The sequence below is a fragment of the Crotalus tigris genome, unplaced genomic scaffold (genome assembly GCF_016545835.1).
Source record: "Crotalus tigris isolate CLP2741 ecotype Arizona unplaced genomic scaffold, ASM1654583v1 scf7180000018825.4774228, whole genome shotgun sequence".
NCBI lineage: Eukaryota > Metazoa > Chordata > Lepidosauria > Squamata > Viperidae > Crotalus > Crotalus tigris.
This window is the reverse complement of record NW_024097215.1, coordinates 3,025,682-3,043,109: the sequence shown is the minus strand read 5'-3', so window position 1 is coordinate 3,043,109 and position 17,428 is coordinate 3,025,682. Positions and strand designations below refer to the sequence as shown.

Genomic DNA, 17,428 nt, shown 5'->3' with positions numbered 1-17,428 from the left:
CATTTATAGGCAGGAGGTAGTCAAGAAAAAGTTGCTCTTCTTGGTGGATGCCAAATCAATACAGGCATGCAAAGTGTTTTGAATTCAAAATGTGCCAAGATTAGAGGTTGCAAAAGGCTCTTCCAATTTTACCGTAAGCGTTCTAAAAGGACCGTTTTAAGATTGGTCAGTTGAAATATTTGCACATTTCTGCAAGGAAGTAGCTCTATCAGATTTCCTTACCTGTGGCAATTAATGCTTAAGGTTGGCTAATCTTAGACAATTGAAGGCGAGTGGGCTTCAACTCCCAGAAATCTCTGCAACTCCCAGTGGAATTCTGAGCTGAATTCCATATGCTTGGGAATTTCCAAGGTTGGGAAACCCTAACTTAACGTGTCTTCCCAGATTCCTAGCCAGCTATGGGTAAAGACAGCTGTTTTTGTACTTCTTAGCTGCAAGGTAGCTGATTGCCACATGCAAATACCCCTGGCCCCTCCTTCCCCATTCTACAAGCATTTCTTCAGCAGCTTCTCTGTTTTTTAATCTATTAAATCACAAGGAGAGACTTCAAGAGAGAACTCGCAGGACTAAAATGTGTTCCCTTTTATTTACTTTTGTGGGGTTTTAAGTGTCAAAATAATTTTTGTTTCTTAACTCTTTCCCACATCCACAAAATCCATGTTTTGAATGTGGCTCTCAGCCCACTGTGCCCACCTGATGCAGCCTTTTAGCCCAGTGATGGCGGACCTTTTAGAGACCGAGTGCCCAAAAACTGGCCCCACCCCACTCCCTGCCCCGCCCCTGCCCCCACTCTGCCCCCCATTCCCCACCCTGCCTGCCTGCAGGGCCACTCACCACCTCCAGGGCCCATCGCAGATAGCCTAGGCAGCCCTGCAGCACCATGGCGGCCACGCCCTCTGCCTGCGCCTTGCAGCATCAACTGTGCGTGATGGGGCATGAGGGCAGAGTCTTGTCTACGCTGCCTGGCTGCCATGTCCTTGGCTGCACTGCTCCGCGTGGGCTATGTTCAGGGGTGACTCTCCTCCAGGGGGGCTGCTAGTGAGGAGGGGGTCACAGGGGGAGGTGAGGCTGGGGCAACGGTACGTGTGCCCACAGAGAGGGCTCCGAGTGCCGCCTCTGGCATGCATGCATAGGTTCGCCACCACTGTTCTAGCCAATGGACTTTCTGTGTCTTCCTTCCAAGCTGGAGAAATTCTGACGCTTTGCTGTCAATCATTAACATGCAAAGGAACCAGGACACTTTTCACTTAGAGTCCGCTTAGTAAACCCCCAAAAGTAATAGCAAATCTATGTAGAAAAAGAGGTGCTAGCAATTGGGCAAAAGGGTATCTTAGAAAAAAATTACTATTCATCGCAAATATGTTGTTGCATACTGCTAATTAATTTTTAAACAGGCTCACTAGGGACCTCATTGCTAAAACATGACGATTTATCCTTGGGCACAATAACTGTTAATCCAAAACAAAACACAAAAGAAATCTTGTGAAGATCAGGTCTCACTCAGCAGGCGCAATCTGCTCTTTCTCTTGCACTTAAAAGTATTAATAGGGCTTCCAAAAGGTTTTTCAAGTTTGAGCTTTAAAGGCTCCCAAATTCAAGCACAAAGCAGCATGATTATTTTTTTTAAAAAAAAATGGAGCTTAAAAAAATGAAAATAATAATCTTCTCCGAATATTTACACGTAATTCTGTTTTTAATATGTACCCCCTGACTCCAGGGGAAAGAAAAAATAATTTGAAAGATGAGTCCATATCATCTTTCGTATAGAGTCAATCAATAATCAATCAATCAGAATAGAGCTGGAAGGGACCTTGGAAAGTCTTCTAGTCCAGCTCCCTGCTCAAGCAAGGAGACTCTATACCATTTCAGATAGGTGGCTTTCCAGTCTCTTCTTAAAAACTTCCAGTGATGAAGCACCCACAACTTCTGGAGGCAAAGTTGTTCCACTGGTTTATTGTCCTCACTCTTAGGAAGTTTCTCCTTAGTTCCAGGTTGCTTCTCTCCTTGGTTAGTTCCCATCCATTGTTTCTTATCCTGCCTTCAGGTGCTTTGGAAAATAAGTTGACCCCCTCTTCTTTGGAGCAACCTCTCAAATACTGGGATACTGCTATCATGTCTTCCCTAATCCTTCTTTTTTCTAGATTCCCCCAAGATTCATGAACCCCCATCTGAGTACACCTGGGAGATCATCTCAGATCCCTGAAGATATTCAACACGAGAAAGATTCTTAAGTCAGAGACAGAAGCAGCTATCAGGAGTGAGCTGGGAAGCACCAGATCTAGAGAGATCTTGTGGCTCAATTAATGCCCTGTTTAGGGAGTGAGCTTTTCGTAGTCTTTCTTGTGCAGGAAGGAAGACCCAATAGCCCATCACAATCACCTGGACCAGGAGACAGTATACTTTACGGTCAAGAAGATGTCCCAAGTTGCGGCTGTACTGACTGACCAGGGAAGGCAGCCTTAGATAAGGCCAAGAGCTCCTCAGAAAAATACTTATCCACATGTCTGGTTGCCACATAAATAGAAAGCAGGTGGTCCTTGACTTACGATTGATCCGTTTAGCGACCAATCAAAGTTATAATAGACCCCTTCTCCAAAGGTACTTACATCCTAATTCTAAAATTACAGTGTCTTCCCCTCCCCCTGTCCGCAATCACATAACTGTATTTTGAGGGCTCAGCAACCGACTCAGGTTTACAACCCGCATTCACAGTTGCTTGCAGCAGCCCATGGCCACACAACTGGGATTTGTGGCATTTTTCAACAAACTGGCATTCACTTTTGATTTCTGGGTGGGGAGGGGGAATGCCCCATAGCGAAAAATGGATTTGCTTAATGATCACTGCATTCGCTTTAAAAATGGGCACAAAAAAGGTTGTAAAAATCAGGGCTGATGATGACCCTCTTTATGACCATCACTAATTACAGTTGTAAGTCAAGGACTGTTTATATTACTTCTATTTTAGAGCAATAGTTACTTTTAAACTCTCACTCTGAGATGTCACAAATCTCTACTAACTCTTGTACGTGTGAAAAATGGCCGTGTCACTGTTTTCAGTGCCGTTGTAAATTTGAAGGGTCACTAAATGAACTGTCGTAAGTCAAGGACTACCTGTGTGCAGGAAATACTAACCAAATCTAGTTCATATTTGTTGTCCAAAAGGCGGAGGACATAAGTAATGGCCAGAGAAAAATGTTTTGTCTTCCTTGAAGCATCTTTAAGTCGGCTTTACTTTGCCTCCTTCCAGATCTGCTAATGATTCCTTTCGATGCTGTCAAGGGAAAAATCAAAAACCTTCCACAACCTTGTAACTCACTGATGTCTCTTTATAGAGATCTCTCTCTTGATTTCTCTGGGACAACTAAGCAGAATCGAACAATAAATGCAGGAGTTGAACTGTCTTTAGGGATGTTTTGTTTGGTCTGGATTTTTTAGCTGAGTCAACTCAGTTTGCATATCTTGAAATTATATGAATTACTTCGGTGGCAGGTTCTAAACCTGGTAGACTAGTTTGCAACCGAACCCTTGATGCAAAAATCTACAAATCTACAAATGAAAATGTACGTATTAGAGAAGGTGGTGTGGAGGAAAATAAAAAGGACACCCAAAATGCATATATTGGCGAAAAGTTGCATTTCCAGTAAATTTGAACTTTTGCTTCCTTAACTCTGAAAGCTAATTTGGAAATAGAAGAAGATGGACTAAGGGACCCGTGCAGAACAAATCCAGAGGAATTGACTTTTCCATCTCTAACTTTAACCGGTGTGTGTGTGTGTGTGTGTGTGTGTGTGTGTGTGTGTGTGTGCATTCATTGATTCAGCCCTCCCACCAAGCCACTCCAAAGGCTTCTTTCTCCATCTCTTCATCTCTGCTTGGGCTTTGCATCTCGTTTTTGTTTTATGTTTTCTGCGTCTGCTCCCACAGAAAAATCTATTATTAGTCTCTGGGGTGAATGTCAGTGAGTGGGATTATTTATACATGTAAATCGGAATGACTGGAGGATTGGAGTTATAACGACAAGCTCCTTCAGACCCGATGCAGGTGATTACGACTCTGCCAGGTTTCATTCTTTCTGCCAGAATCCCCCACCTTGTAGAGGCGATTTACTGTTGGTGCACGCAGGAATGTCAGGCTGTAAATCTGAACACAAGCTCTGTCCACTTCCTTCCTTCTTAGGCTCATTTGTGCGGTAAATCTAATCTCCTGCACCTTGAGAAAGGGGTGGGGGGAGGGGAGGAAAGGGATCGCAGGTGGTCCTCGACATACGACCACAATTGAGCCCAAAATTTCCATTGCTAAGCAAGACAGTTGTTAAGTGAGTTTTGCCCCATGTAACGACCGCTTGTTAAGTGAGTGGCTGCAGTTGTAAAGTTGGCATGCCAGTTTTGCCAAGTGTCTGAATTTTGATCACATGACCACGGGGAGGCTGCAAGGGTCATAAGTGTGAAAAATGGTCCTGCGTCGTTTTTTTCATTGCTGTTGTAACTTTGAATGGTCACTAAATGAACTGTCATAAGTCAAGGACGATCTGTACTGAATTTATGGGAGATATTGCTTCTCGTGTCAGAAGCACCAAGGCACTTCGCAGTTGAAAGGATTAGCCGGTGATGTCACTGTTGCCTGGGGGACGTCAAATTCGAGGCGTCTTTCACATCCCCAGCAGGAAGTGGAGCAAAGGACAGGAGCTCAACCCCACCCCACAGCAGCACTCTAACATGGGCTTGCCAGCCTCCAACCCAACGCGCTAATCATGCGAACCACTGTGGTCCTAACTGCTTAGGTATATTCAGTGGTGGGATTCAAATATGTCAGTGATGGTGAACCTTTTAGAGACTGAATACCCAACTGCAAGCCAAAACCCACTTATGCATCATCGACTGCCGGGTGGGTGTGGCCCATTGGCTGGGCGTGGCTGCAGTGGTAACGGCAGACTGGGTGCAACTAAAAAGTTCAATCAATCAATTCCAACTTTGCAAGATCTTTTTTTTTCCGCGAGAAGTTGAAATTGACTGATTGAACCTTTTTTTTTTTTTTTTTTTTGCACACGGTGGTGGAGGCCTAAAGCAAAAAGGTTTTATAAAACCCAGCTGAAGGCCTAGGACTGGGGTGACGGTGCGCGTGCCCACAGAGAGGGCTCTGAGTGCCGCCTCTGGCACCTGTGCCATAGGTTCGCCACCACTGAAATATGTCAACAATCGGTTCTCTGTGTGAATGCCACTTCCGGAAGTCCATTCTGGGCCCGGGCAACAAAAAATTAGCTACCGGTTCTGCTGAAGTGGTGTGAACAGGCTGAATCCCACCACTGGGTATATCGCACAAGCAATCAGTCTTCAGCGTTTCTAGCTTTCTGCTCTGATTTTGCTCCCATGAAAACATGTCAGAATGAGCTGTGCTCACAATCTCCTTTCCCAGGTACAGTTCTGATGCTCAAAGTGCGGTCCATCCATCAAGAAACGCACTTAACCGAATGGGTTTTATTGACCAGATGGGAGAACAAAAATCTAATGCGCATTTTTCATGGTGTAGCTCTAGGCCTGTAACAGGAATGGGCAATCTTTTCATGGTTGGGGGCCTCACTTAAAAGGTTTGGAAAGGTCACGGGAGACACAGGTGGTATGACAATAAGGCAAAGGGATCAGACCCACCAATGAAATTATGACTAACTGTTCTTGCTTGGCCCTGAGGGAGAAAAAAACTTGGATTTTTCCTACTTTTGTTTTGTTAAATTATGTTAAGCCCCTTTTAGAGTTTCCCTTACCATTTGCATGTATTTCCACCCTCAAAACGGTCTGCAGCTTCCAGTGGTTACAGCTGTGAGCTTTGAAAAGTTATTTTGGCACTGTCTTCGATGCTCAGGTTTCATCTCTGTTAATCTAGTCTTTCTAAGAGGCTGCTACTCTAGCAAATGTCCCCCAAATTTCAGTTCCCAAAATAGCCAGGAACTGATGTAATTTAAGTTGCTTTTGTTTGGTCAGTTCTGTGTAACTTAATATTAAGTAAAACTCAGACTTAGTTTCATTACGGACGCTTAGTGGACGTTGTGGTCTCACCAAAGCTACAATTTTAGTGAGCAGCACTTGCTGGTGGAATGTTCCTGCAGGGGTAAAAGATTTCAGATGTTGTTTCCCTGGTTAGAAAGCTTGAGGTTTAAAAGATGGATGACGGACAGATTCTTTAGAAGCCTAGATTACTTCATAACTTCATCCCAGTAAGTTTAATGGATGTAGTTTTCTATTTTAGTTTGGATAGCCGGCTGGAAAAGTCAGGATGGAACCAGAGCAAATGTGTTTGCAACATTTCTAAGACTATAAAAGTACTGGGAAGTCATGTCCTTCCAAAATGGAAACAGGCAGATGAGCGGAAGGGAGCAGGACCCCTAAGACGTTACTGTATCTGATCTATCAGAAACCAGTGCCACCATTTTGTTTACTGCAGAGCACCAAGCAGAGGACAGAGTGGTGAAAAATTGCTCGGTCTCAGGAAGAAGAATCTCAGATTTGCAATGGTGATTGGGCTTAAGAAGGAGAGTGGTTGTGATTGTACCCCTTAGAGCTGTACTAAGGAAATGATGGGTCTACGACAACTTGCCACAGCCAACTCGCCACGAAAAAAGAGTTACACTAATATCAAAGAAATAGTGGAAGGAGTCATTAAAGAAAGGAGGGACAAAGTGAAATGTGAATGAGAAAAAATAAAATAATTGTTTAATTATTTTAAATAATGAAAATCAATTGTTGAATTGTCCCACAGCGAGTTGTCCCAGGGCATCTTGGCCATGTTGAATTGTCTCACCGTTGTGAGCTGGCCATGTTGAGTTGGCCATGCCGAGTTGGCCATGGTGAGTTGGCCATGGCAAGCTGTCCCATTCTGGCAACAATAACCTCTTTGGAGTGATGGTCCTTGACAGATGGTCACTCCAGCCAAGTTCAGATCCAAGACTGAAGCTCACTCAAAAGGGACTTATAAACTCCGAAGAGCAGTGAATTTTCCATGTGTAAAAGTAATAAGATATCTCATTTTATTTCCAGCAGCTGACAGCTTGAGGTCTATATTTGTGTTGTTGTTTTGTGGAAGGGAAATAAAGTTGAACTGTGTGGCATTATCAAAAATTTCTGCACTCCAGGAACCCCACATATAAAGATGGAAATTCTAGCCACAGAAATTAAGCCACAAGACAGAGTACATCAATTTATTACTTTTATCTCATTCTCTTGCAAGCGGCTGTGAAAGTGTCAAAAGATCTACTGTTCCCTCATTTATGAAGATATTTTTTGTTTTACTTTTCAAGGTTTTGTTTTTCTTTAAAAAAAAATGAATAATTTCTGGAAAGATGGGGAAGAAATTGGAACAGAAGATAGAGGGGGGAAAACCCGAGGCTGGTTGAACTAGCTGTCTATCTGTCTGCAGAACTACTAGCACTTAAATGTCTCACATTCCAGTCCTTAATTTAACAAATGTAATTACTTCCAGTGTTGGAGCATTTACTACTTCTGGAGGCAGGTTGTTCCACTGGTTAATTGTTCTAACTGTTACAATAATTACAATATCTCCCATAAATTACTTAATTTAACAAATGTAAAAACTTCCAGTGTTGGAGCATTTACTACTTCTGGAGGCAGGTTGTTCCACTGGTTAATTGTTCTAACTGCCAGAAAGTTTCTCCTTAGTTATAGGTTGCTTCTCTCCTTGATTAGTTTCCATCCATTGGTTCTTGTCCTGCCTTCAGGCGCTTTGGAGAATAGCTTGACTCCCTCTTCTTTGGGGCAGCCCCTGAGATACTGGAACACTGCTATCATGTCCCCCCCTTGTCCTTCTCTTCGTTAAACTAGACATACCCAATTCCAGCAACTGTTCCTTATATGTTTTAGCCTCCAGTCCCCTAGTCATCTTTGTTGCTCTTCTCTGTACTCTTTCTAGAGTCTCAACATCTTTTTTACATCGTGATGACCAAAACTGGATGCAGTATCTGGGAGTAAATCCAGTTTCAAGAAACCAGGTTTTATTTTATTTTATTTTGTAAAAGGCTTTATTTTATTTTATTTTATTTTATTTAAAAAACCCAGTCAGTATTATTTGAATTCTACCCAACCAAGAAGGGGAGCTTTTTAAACATCCATTTGGATAAGTTGGGTGTTATCTTAAGGTCTGTAAATTGCTTGTTTGCTTTTTCCAGCTGGAGTTCTTAATTCAGAACAATTAACATGTAGTTTAAGGCTGAGATGAAGCATATGGCAATGGTCCCAAAGAAAAGAATCTCTCTTTTTTTATGACGTCTCTTTAGTATCAAAGAGGGAGTCTAGGAAACAGTTTGTTTACAGCAGGAGGGAGGGGAACCACTCCCATGTTGCTTAGGAACAGGTGCAAAATAATTTGCTTCTGCAGGGAAATTGATGAAGGTGGATCATAAATGCTCAATTTAAATCCTAGATCAGGGATGTCCAATCTTGGCAACTTTAAGACTTGTGGACTTCAACTCCCAGAATTCATAACGGGGACATAGTTATCTAGTCCTGTCCCAGAGGTTTCCTACTTTCTACTTTCAATGGCACCCATCCTTGGAATATCTTCCCACCAGAATTTTTAAAGACAGTTCTGAAGGCATGTTGGCAACCGTGAAGAGTTTTTACGGTGGCTGTGTTAAGCTGATGTAGGAATAGATTTTTAGCGTTGATCAGGATGATTTTTTTTTTTCTTTTGGTCTTATAACTATTACTGATGTGTTTACGTGTTTGTCTATTGGCTTTTTAAACTTAATTTTATTGCATTGTCTGTGGAGATTCTCAGTCATCCAGGTCATGGTTGTCCCAAAGTTGCTTTTTTAAAGAGGCAACTGGACTTTCTTTGTTTTTCCTTGAAGCCATTTCACTTCTCATCCAAGAAGCTTCTTCAGTTCTGTTGATTTTATTGGATTGTTTGTGAGTGAGCCACCCAGAATTCTTTAGATAGAATGGGCTGCCACAAAAATTGAATGAATAATAAATAATAATATCCAATCATGTTTATAGACTGAAGTTGATTGGAAAGCATTATGCAATTATTTTCAAATAAACGAAAAGAATTTACAAGCAGGCAGCATTTTTTTTCCTTGTATTTCTATTTCTATTATTCTTACCTCTGTTTCAAACTAAAAAAACTATATTATTCTTCCCTCTGCTTCAAACTAAAGAACTCCAACTGATTCAAACTAGAAACTCTCTTTTTACTGTATGCTTTTGTAGATCCTAAATTTATCTTTGCTGACTTGTAGTTTGACACAACCATTGAGTGTTCGCTTTGCAATAAATCAGTGTGCAGTGTTTCTACCATTAGTCTTCCTAATTTTTGTGCTATCTCCTAGGTGACAGGCCTCTCACCTAAAGACTCACTCTACAATTGTCTAATATCACTGTGCATATTCTGAAAAGTGGCTCTGTCCATCAAGAAGGACCGGTCAGGTCATTTCTGCCTCCCTAGGCGTGTTTGTGCTGACCCTTGTCAGCCTAAGTATTACAAACTCATGCGAATATCCAGATTTTACTAGCAGTGACAGAGAGTTAAAAGCATTTGTCTGTAAGAATAATGAAATGATGCAATCTTCAAACGCAGGGACAAATAAGAAAACCGGCCTTCCCATAATGAAATACTTATGACACTTAATGGAAGCTAGAAGCGAGACAAGCACAAAGTGATAAAATCCATCTTTCTTTTTAAAAAGGGAAGAAAAATAGCAATAGCACTTAGATTTATATACCACTTCACAATGCTTTACAGCCCTCTCTAAGCGGTTTACAGAGTCAGCATATTGCCCCCAACAATCTGAGTCTTCATTTTACTGACCTTGGAAGGATGGAAGGCCAAGTCAATCTTAAGTCAGTGAGGATCAAACTGCTGGCAATGAGCGGAGTTAGCCTGCAATACTGCATTCTAACCACTGCGCCACCACAGCTCTTGAATGAAATAGAATAAAAGAATTATTCTAGATGTGAGAAACCCAAACACATTTAAACAGTTGGGGGAGAGATCTGAAATCATGCATGCATCCATCCATCCATATCTATCTGTCTATCTATCTATCTATCTATCTATCTATCTATCTATCTATCTATCTATCTATCTATCTATCTATCGGCTGCCCTTCTTACCACAGGGCAATTTATTCTTTTACTAAGAAAATATAAACTACTGAAAGTGCCTTTTCTGAGATCTCTTTTTAAAAAGGTCTGAATAAAATACAGTTCTCTTGAAAAGGGGTGGAAGAAATGAGGACAGAAGGGTGGATTTAGAAGCACTTCAGCTGATCATCCAAATGTCTCTAGAAAAGGCCCAAAGTTACCCTGAAGTTACTAGTTGTTTCTGAGATACCTTAAGAGCTCCCGGGTCCACTTAGTCCCTTTACATTTCTTGTTGTAGAGGTATCTGTAGCAATGAAGCTTTGAAAATAACAGTTCTCTCATAAAAACAGATGTTAGGATTTTTAGCTGAGTTGGGGAGGGGCATTCTGAATCTTCAAATATTTTGCCCCATAGTTTCCATAATAGATTTCTGGTGAAGGAAACCATCAAAGTTCATAGACTGCTGAGAAGATTTTTATTCTGATTTTGATAAAAAAAAATTGTGGTTACCTGGATCCCGCCCCTCCCATTGTTAGGCCATGTTATAAATTGTCCATGAATTGCTTGGTATTACTGTAATATTACTGTGTTAATATTATAGACTGAGATATTTCAGTTTTGTAGCCTTGTATGGTTAACAAATCATTTTATTTAATAAACTGTTGGAGTGAGCCACTTTGAATGAATTTACAAGAAAAGGGCCATAGGGATAAAGTATTGAGATTAATACTTCAGGGATGTCTCTCTCAAGGTACCCCAAGGCATTCGTGAAGTTTATATCCAAGCTAACAAACCCTACCGTAGGTAGGGGCTCTTCTCCATAGTAAATGATGATGTTACCTGAGAAAAAGTTCATAAAAATGTTATGTCCACCATAAAAGATGTAATACGGCATTCTGCAGGAGCTAGGCATTAACAATTCCCTGACTGTTACTGTGAGATTATGGTCCCAACTATAATTCAGCTCTAACGTTCCTTCAAGCAAATGTTAAGGAGGAATAAATGACTTCTCAATTACATTGAAGGGGAAAGCTTGGAAAAAAAAGTTCTTGTAAAATTCACATGATGGTTCAGAAGTGATGGAAGGGAGAAAAAAAAGGGGGGGGAAATCTGTGATCCTCTTAAGCTTTAGGTGATCTCTGTTTTTTAAAGATATTCTCCCTTTGTTTAGGTCTTATATGTTTATATTCCATAGTCAGCAATAGTTTCTTTAAGTTACATTTCTGAACAAGAGGATGGAATATATTCTGAAGACATGGCATCATGTCATAAGGTCTATTCCACCTTATCTCTAACTACCTATAAATATGAATTAGCAAACAAATAAAGATCTTGTCAGGCATTGGCTGACTGCCTTGGAAGGTGGGGGACACACTTTGGCTGAGTGTCATGTTTCAACAAAGGATTTCTGCACTGGACAAGGAATTGGACTAGGTAATCCATGTGCTTGGTATGTTTTAGACTCTGCCTTTATAAGAAAATTGTAGCTCTTTCATATTGACTCACAACTAGCTTTCAACCGTGTAACCCTGGTTGGCTTCACCTCTTAATATAAGACATGAGCTCACTAAGTCTCAGGTATAAAGGTCTCCAATCCATGCAGGATTATTGCTTTACTTCATGGAATGGAAGGAGGTTAGGGTTAGGGTTTTGTGGCTTCTCCATCAATGGGCAAAGATATATTGGGAGCGTAATCTTCATTAGACTGTGCTAACTTTTCTGTATCAAGGGTGTCACCAACCATCATGTCTCTTCAGTCACTGTTTGCTCTTCAAACACTTTAAATATGAACCCAAAGGCAGCAGTCTTCTTCAATTTATCACTCTTCTTCAATGTATCACTCAGCATTTGTTGAGACCACATTATCTGCGTAGTCAGTAATAATAATGAAGTTGAAAGATTATGGCATAAACGGCTATCAGCATACTGGGTGCCATACCCCAAAATCTTAGACGGCACTTAGAAAATTTGCACATTGACAAAGTGTCCATCTGTCAATTACAAAAGGCAACATGCCAATGCATTACAACATCCTTAATTCTTGGGAAGAACTCAGTGCATGTGACGCCCAATACCAGCTAAAGAATTGGCAGCTATGATTTCACATTGTTGTGTGTGTAATAATAATTTGTATATCACTGACTTCCACTTTATTCAAGGCAGCTCACAAGAACCAAGTATTTATTTACTTATTTCAATTGATATGACTGCCCAATTCACACAAGCCACACTAGACATGGCAAATCCAGTTAAAAGCATCACTATAATTTAAAAATTGAAATGCATCAAAAGAAGCAAAAATAAAGCAACAGGTAGCTGCCCTGTGACAATTTTCAGAGTACATCAGAAAGTACTGAAAGATGTATTTTCTCTTGTCTATCTCGCATATATTCCTATTCTGTTCCCTTGGATGTTTTCCAATTACAGCACTGATGTTGTGAGCCTGGGACAAAGATTAAATTGAGATAATTGTTTCCCTCAAGCATAAGTCATTATAGCTGATGAAACCAAAGATTGATATGGTGGTACATCTGGGTGGAATTAATAATAATGATGGTGTGGGGCCATCATAGGAGGCACAAGGATGAGACTCCCTTCGGCCAGACTATGCCTGGTTTGGTTACATCATCTTTGTTCCTTATGCCAAGACGTGGAAATGGAGTTGAGGATGTGCTTTGAATGCAGAAGGCCCTGAGTTCAATCTTCAGCATCTCACAATGAGATAACTGAAAGGAGGAACTCTCTGTTGCCAAGACAATGTCTGAGGAGCTGAATAAAACAGACCTGTTTTCCTTGTTATCTTCTGGGAGGAGGGGGGCTTCGTGGTATCCGTAGCAGAACATCCAGATTCAGCCATAGTTTCATTCCATACAGCATTAACCTTGCAAACTCTCAAGCTTCTTCCTTCCGTTATATATTCAAGATGGATAGTATTTAGTATTTATTTGCTACGTATATGTAGGGATGTGGGTCTGTGCATATGTTCTTCATAGTATGTTTAGGTGTGCGTCATGTATGTGTTTCACTTTGAGAGTGGGCAACTAAATTTCATTTTTGATATGTGCCATTGTGCCCACAGTAAAAAAATGTCAATAAAGTTTATCTTATCTTGCCTTGCCTTGCCTTGCCTTACCTTACCTTACCTTATCTTATCTTATCTTACCTTACCTTACCTTACCTTACTTTACCTTATCATCTTATCTTATCTTACCTTATCTTACTTTACCTTACTTTATCATCTTATCTTATCTTACCTTACTTTACCTTACCTTACCTTACCTTACCTTACCTTACCTTACCTTACCTTACCTTATCTTATCTTATCTTATCTTATCTTATCTTATCTTATCTTATCTTACCTTACCTTATCATCTTATCTTATCTTACCTTATCTTACTTTACCTTACTTTATCATCTTATCTTATCTTATCTTACCTTACCTTACTTTACCTTACCTTACCTTACCTTACTTTACCTTACCTTACCTTACCTTACCTTACCTTATCTTATCTTATCTTATCTTACCTTACCTTATCATCTTATCTTATCTTACCTTATCTTACTTTACCTTACTTTATCATCTTATCTTATCTTACCTTACCTTACTTTACCTTACCTTACCTTACCTTACCTTACCTTACCTTATCTTATCTTACCTTACCTTACCTTACCTTATCATCTTATCTTATCTTACCTTATCTTACTTTACCTTACCTTACCTTATCTTATCTTATCTTATCTTATCTTATCTTCTGTTGTTGGTTGTGGAACAATCTGCTGAGACGCAATGGGAAGAAAGCATTGAGGGCAGGACCAGCCTTTTTTATTCTTTCCATAACATTTTATTTCTTTATTATCATTCTCAGTTTACTTCTCTACTTTCTTTGAAAGTATACAACTTCCACTGATGCTGCCTATTCTGGTTAAACTACTCTTCCTTCCTGATGTGTTCTCCCCGTTTAGCACCCATCAGGCACAGTTTTTTCAACAACATTGTTGCTGTTACCGGAATTCATATCCATCAGGCACCGTCTTCTTTGGATATTGTAATCCAAAGTTTTTATCAAAGCACACTTGGAGGATTAATTTTCCAATTAGAAAATCAAAGATCTACTCAGGTTTGAGGCACACCCATCATCCGTTAGCAAGAGGCAGGATTTGGATGCTGCTAAGCCAGCTTCATACATTTTTGTGCTTCTCGGTGTGCTCTCCCTTTCTTTGCAAGCTGGAAATAAAGAAAGGTGAAGAGAGACAGTTTGAGCATGCTATATACTCTCCATGAAATATGAACCATCGCAAGATATAAAATTGTGACGCTGAATGGTTTTGCCATGTTGTGGCCCGAGCTGGCTTAGAAAACAGAAGGAGAGTGGGAAGAATATCTTTACTGTGTTGTTGGGTTTTTTGTTTTTTTTTACCCATCCTCCTTTCCTCTCCCTCTAGAAGGATGGATTGAGGCACTGTAAGGAAATCTGAATAACTAATCAGAGTCCTCATTAACCTCCTGCTGAGATGCTCAAACATTCACTTTGCTGTTTATGAAGCAGAAAAAAAAAACCTGCATTAAAATTGATGTGTTATTAATCCCACTGTTCTAGCCCTTTGGGGCACTGAATTCCCTTTATTTTGCCTGGAGCCAAACAGTATGAAGCCACTTTCTGTAGGACTAGGCGACTCTTTAATATTTATGGGCCCAGCACACATTTCCCATTGAGCAACTGTTTTAACCCCAGCCACTTCCCTACCATGTTTTCCTCCACCTCATCCCAGTACATGCCGTCAAACTCTAATCTTTTAGTGATTCAAATGTATTCACACACAATTTTATTCCCAGAACATAGAGAATAAGAGGATGACAGAGTTGGATGGGACCTTGGAGGTCTTCTAGTCCATCCCCCCTATACCATTCCAGACAAAGGGTTGTCCAGTTTCTTTGTAAAAGCCTCCGGTGATGGAGCACCCATGACTTCTGGAGGCTAATTGCTCTTAACTGTCCAGAAATTTCTCCTTAGTTCTAATTTGCTTCTCTCCTTGATTAATTTAGAATAGAAGAATAGAAGAAGAACTTTATTGTCGTACACTTTTTTGAGCATACACTAATCGGCATACCTTAAAATGAAATTTCGTTGCATACAGCTCTCAAAGGGTCACCACCTCCGATATACACTACATAAACATGACACACATAAATAAATAAATACAGAAGTATGCATAGACCCACATATATTATATGACACAGAGAAAAAACAGTCTAGTTCAGGTTATGTATACATGTGCATGGTAAGAAAAGCCAGTCTTGCGAGTTTACCAGACGGATGGCACAGGGAACAAAGCTATTACAGAATCGAGTAGTCCTGCTAAATTTCCACCCATTGCTACCTGTCCTACCCCGGTGATCCACACTGTTGAAAAGCACAAATATTCACATGCACACAGCACCTTTCAACCGTGTCGATTTCTATATCTGGAAACATCGCAAAAAAAATACTCTTTGGATTCAGCAAAATCTTTTTGGTACAATTAGATTTGTAAATTGCCCAGGGTCACCTTACAGGGGAGATGGGCAGCATAAAAATGTGATAAATACATAAATAGAATTCTGGGAGTTTAAGTCTACACCTCTTACAGTTGCCAAGGTTGAGAAACATTGCTCTAGACCAGGAGTGTCCAATCTTGATAACTTTAAGACTTATGGACTTCAACTCCCAGAATTCTCCAGCCAGCAGGCTGAAGTCCACAAGTCTTAAAGTTGCCAAGGTTGGATATTCTGGACTATTAAGTAGAAGATCTTTTCCATCACCTGATCCTGATCCTTGCAGCTAGTCTGAATTTGTAAAGTTCTAGATATCCTCGCCACTGAGCCAAAATTCAATTAATACTGAGTTTACCTAATGTTAACATCAAAGGTGACCCATGCAGCAAAATATTGTAACATGAAATATTCCTATTCCCATCAAAGCATCTTTTCTTCATTCTGAGTCTGCAAAGCAAACTTGGGTCTTATTTGTTGTTGGTTTTAGGGAACCCCCAACTCCAGCTACATTACTTTAAAAAACGAATTCTTCTCTGATCTTTGGGGTTCCTTTATCTTTGGACATTTTCTTATGCATGGCAATATAATAAATTCTGTTAAAAAATGTTGAAGCTTCCCTATGTGATGCACAGGCCTTTCAAACAAGAGATATTGTTTTGAATGGTATTTATATACAAGCCTTCATTGTAATACTACTTTGTGGATTTTCATTCTTGATTGGGGAAAGAAGGTGGGAAGAATCTTCAGTTGTGAGATGCTATTCAGAGGAAGACCACCACCACCATCATCTTTAGATACAGCTGCCTATGGAATTAAAGGATCTTAATCCTTTTGAATACTGAAATGCATAAAGTAGTTTCTAGCCCTTGGCTGGCTGGCTGGCTGGCTGGCTGGCTGGCTGGAAGGAAGGAAGGAAGGAAGGAAGGAAGGAAGGAAGGAAGGAAGGAAGGGTGGGTGGATGATAGATAAGAGGTAGCTAGATAGCGAGAGAGAGATTCATTGTGTTAGTACATTTCTCATTTTACATCCCCAGTTTTGACATACTTTTCTGCACTTCCTAATATTTCACAAGTTCCTACTTTTTCTGACTTTTTCTTAAGAGATGGCAGTCCAATGGAGTGGGCTGTGTATATGCAAATGTGTGAGGTCTGCCTCCCACAAGGGATCAGTATGTAAACTGAGGCAGTTTGATAGATTTTGAGCTGAAGCTAATATATGAGTGAATGCTGTCACCCCTGCTGCCCCCAGTTTCCAGATTCGCTTACCTCCCGTGGTGTTCTCCTCCAGCCAAATCTTCCTGTTAATTAGGCATTTGGGGAGAGACAGCTTGATATCTGCACCATTGGCCATTCTGTAGCCTCCAGGCCAGCTGGTTAGAGGGAAACCAGATTAATCAGAAGTCTCCCCAGGCGCCTGACTTCCTATTTTGGATTAAAGTTGGTCACGGATGTGTCTTCAAGATAGATTTTTTTATAAGTAACAGAATCATGTGGCACCTTAGAGGAAAATGTGTTTATTGTGATATAGGGTTTGTGGATCACCATTTACTTTGTTAGATGATCCTCAATGGGACCTGTGACCCTTCAGGTGTTCCTATAACAGAATAACAGAATATCAAAGTTGGAAGGGACCTTGGAGATCATCTAGCTCAAGCAGGAAACCCTACACCATTTCAGGCAAATAGTTGTCCAATCTCTTCTTAAAAACCTCTAGTGTTGGAGCACCCACAACTTTCGGAGGCAAGTTGTTCCACTGATTAATTTTTCTGGCAAGAAATTTCTCCTTAGTTTTATGTTGGTCTTCT

At 40.5% G+C, this 17,428-nt stretch overlaps 1 protein-coding gene across 8 annotated transcripts in view; it reads left to right on the top strand.

Annotated features, from left to right (window-relative positions):
- The window catches only part of PKNOX2 (PBX/knotted 1 homeobox 2), a 271,719-nt gene that overhangs the window by 143,869 nt on the left and 110,422 nt on the right, over positions 1 to 17,428 (top strand). The window lies entirely within an intron of this gene.